We start from the raw sequence: 3,485 nt of genomic DNA on the forward strand, positions 1-3,485 counted from the left end.
TCAATCAGGTCTCTGATTAATAATATTATATGTCAAGTTGGTCTCTATAATAGACTGAGTAACCTCATTGTCTTTTTCACCTTCAGCTTCAGCCTCATTTATTCCCACCACCATTTCAGATTTGTCATTTTCATTAGCTTCCTTAGCAGCTTCTAACTTTGCCTTTTCTTTAGCTGCTTTTCTTGCCTTTGCCTTGACTTTTTGCACTTCTTTTTCAGGCATGAATTCTCCATGTATACAAGCAGCTCTGACCCTTCTCTTATCATTCTTAATGTAAAATATCCTCCTACCCTCTGATATGGTGAAGTCTTTCAGAGCCTGCTTAAGTTGTTCAAGTGACTCAAACTCCATGTTCAGCTGAAATTGGACCTCCCCAAATTCTGCACTTGGATTAAACTGAGGTCAATCAAACCCATTTTGTCCATCATCACTTGAGTCTTTCGGAGTCAAAAATTGTTCAGACTCATACTCAAACTCAATATCTGACTCAGGTAATAACTCCACACCAAGTTCTTCATCAAGTGTAGCAGGTTTTCTGGACTTTGATGCAGTCTCATTGGTACTAGTATGTGTAGCATTGTTTTTGTTGTCACTAGAAGGTTCATTCACAACTTTTTCTGTTCCAGCAGGCCCATAATCACTCTTATTAGGCCTGGCAGGCCCACCATGACTCTTTTTGTGGACAGATGGTCCAGCTACCTCTTCTCTTCCAATACTTGTCCTTTTTGACTTGCCATTGTCCTTGTCAACTAGCCCATTAACATGCTTACTAACTTTTGATTTCTTATGCAAGGTCTTCATTGGGGATTTCTTCTTCCCCTTATTCTTTCCTTTCTTGCCAGCTCTGACTGACTCTTCCTCTTCACTTGAATCCGAAAAACCATATCCGGAAGGTGGGGGCTTGTACAATGCATCTTCTGTTGACTCATATCCATCATCACTATCTGAACTCTCAACATCTGCATCATTCTCAACACCATTATCCTCAGCACTAACCTCTTGCACATCCACCTCCTCAACACTAACATCATCATCATCAATGAACTCCGTATCTTCCATGATTGAATGGTCAAAATCGATGCAGAATTTGTTAGTATTCTCATTTAGCATTTTGTTCTTTTACAGAGCTCTGATCTTTTTGTCTCCATAAATTGGGTGAAGACTGGATTCTAGGTCAGCAGAAGTAGGATCATACTAAAATATTGCCTTGTAGTCATGGTAACCCAAGTCTAAAAAAAAATTTTTCAGGTCAAAGAAACATATCAAGTCAATATCCATTGGGGAAAACTTCTTGACTTCTCCATTGATGTACACAAGCACCCCCTTGTTGTCTCTAACAAAGTTTCCACCGTGGTCAAATACGGGTACCACGTCTTCACTCATCTAAATATAACAAAATAAAAATCTATCATAAATTAAATAAGCAATGAACACATTACAAGAACATTAAAACAGAATCCAATTTTCTAACACCGGCATTGGTAATGTTATTATGAAACGGCACAACCTAAATCACTTTAGAACTCTGACTTAACTTATACTAGCAACACAGTATCTTTGATCTATCCTACACATGACATGCATGTTCGTCATACTTCAATCTTCACCTCCAAATTAATTCAGAAAAAAATTAGTAAACTTACCTCCAACAATAGTGATATGCACAACACACCACCGCCACCACCCAGTCGCCGTCAGCTTTGTCAAACCACCGTTACAGACTTCAGTCAACGTTAATGGAGTTGAGGAAGATGAAGGGTTACCTTGCAAAATCTGGGTAAAGGTTTACAGAGCCAAGGGAAAAGGACGTGTGTTTTTATACTAGGTCCCCATTTACAATGCTGCTGTTTTATAACATTGACATGAAAAAGTTTGGGGATTAATCTGTCCCACTCAAAACGACGACGTTTGATGAAGCACTTAAACGACGTCGTTTTGGCCATGTGTGCAGGGACCAATGTGTCCTAGAAGCGACGCGTAGCCTTTAACCTAACACATCACACTGATCACCTCCACATATGAGAGAGAGTGTTCAGTTAACCGGCTAAACCTCGTGCAATGACGTATATGGCATATATTTAACAATTTCGGGGACTGGGGACTTTTTTCTGGAGAACGAATCTGTCGGACGGCCAAATCTTTGGAGACCTATTTGGGGTATTACTCCATCAAACCATAATGTTGAAATTCCCATACCAAAGCTGCAAGGCCAGTCTCTTCTTTAAGATAAATTGAGAGAAATTCACTCACAGTCCCAGGTTGAAGAAATCATTAGAAAAAACTTGAGGTACTAGAGATGTCCACACTTTTTTGGCAAACTGGCAATCCCTCAAAATGTGGATTGTGATTTTCTCAACACTACATCTTAGGATGTTTGAGTTTTTTTTAACATGTGTCTTCTAGCTAGCTCTTATTGCGTTGGTGAAGATAGCTTCGTTCGTTACTAACCAAAGAAAATATCGAATCCTTTCAGGACCTTTCGACTTCGATATCATCTTGAAAACATGGTCTGACGTTGACGGGTTAAGATCCAAAGAGTTATATGTTGATCTAAGGTTAAAAGTTCTGTTAGCTGAGAGGCTCCAAGCAAGTTGGTCACCATCTTTCCAGGATGAGGGAGGTGCCATCGCGATAATCTTTTTTACTACCTCATCTGAAAGCCAAGTGATGCATGCAGAAAGTCGCTAGTAAAGATTTTTGGAGATAAATACGTTGTGAGTATAGATCTCTACCAACAAAATTTCGCTTGTCAATTTAGAAAGGGGTGTCACAGAAATAAGAATAAAATACTGGGAGTATGAATCCCAGGTCGTCTCCCAACGAGTTGCTAAAAGAGTGCTATTTATTGATCAGGAGGTTTTCCAAGAGGTTTTAGAATTGGAAAATAGAGAAATAAATAATTATAAGTTAAAACAATGAAAACTAATAGCGATTCTATGTAAATTGAATAAAAAGGTCTTGACCGGGGGAAGATTAATCGGAAGTTCTATCATTGTTGGAATTTCTCAAGAGTAATGGTAAAAGGTTGCTGTTATTACTTAGTTAACCTTTAACAAATAAAGGAAAGTCAAGCACGTGAACCAGCTTCTATTCACAAGTCCTAGTCCCCTCCCTTGGGAAAGGATTAGCGTTAGTAACTAGAGAGCCAGCCAACAACTTCCAATTATAGATTGACTCTTGAGTTTTTCAACTCAAGGGTCTCCTATTAGTCAACTCCCAAGTCAAGTTGGGATCTACTCTGTCAACATGAATGCTATTTTCATAAACACATAATAAGAGTAGAAAAGGGACATGGTAATTAAAATTAAATTGGAAGCGATTAAATAAATAATAAAATTTAAATAGGAAAATATCCTTTGCATTAATAATTCATAAAAAGCAATCCAATTGTAACTGTGAACACAGATTAAGGACATGAAAGAGTAAGGAAAAAGGAAAACGAACTATACTAGTAAAAGATATTCAACGGAGGTAATAACTCTTCG

The 3,485-nt window shown here is 38.2% G+C and overlaps 1 pseudogene; it reads right to left on the bottom strand.

Moving 5' to 3' along the window:
• Positions 1–1,471, bottom strand: LOC110265127 (uncharacterized; annotated as a pseudogene).
• Positions 1,472–3,485: the final 2,014 nt, after the last annotated feature.

This window comes from Arachis ipaensis, chromosome B7 (genome assembly GCF_059453495.1).
Source record: "Arachis ipaensis isolate K30076 ecotype BB chromosome B7, ASM5945349v1, whole genome shotgun sequence".
Classification (NCBI taxonomy): Eukaryota; Viridiplantae; Streptophyta; class Magnoliopsida; order Fabales; family Fabaceae; genus Arachis; species Arachis ipaensis.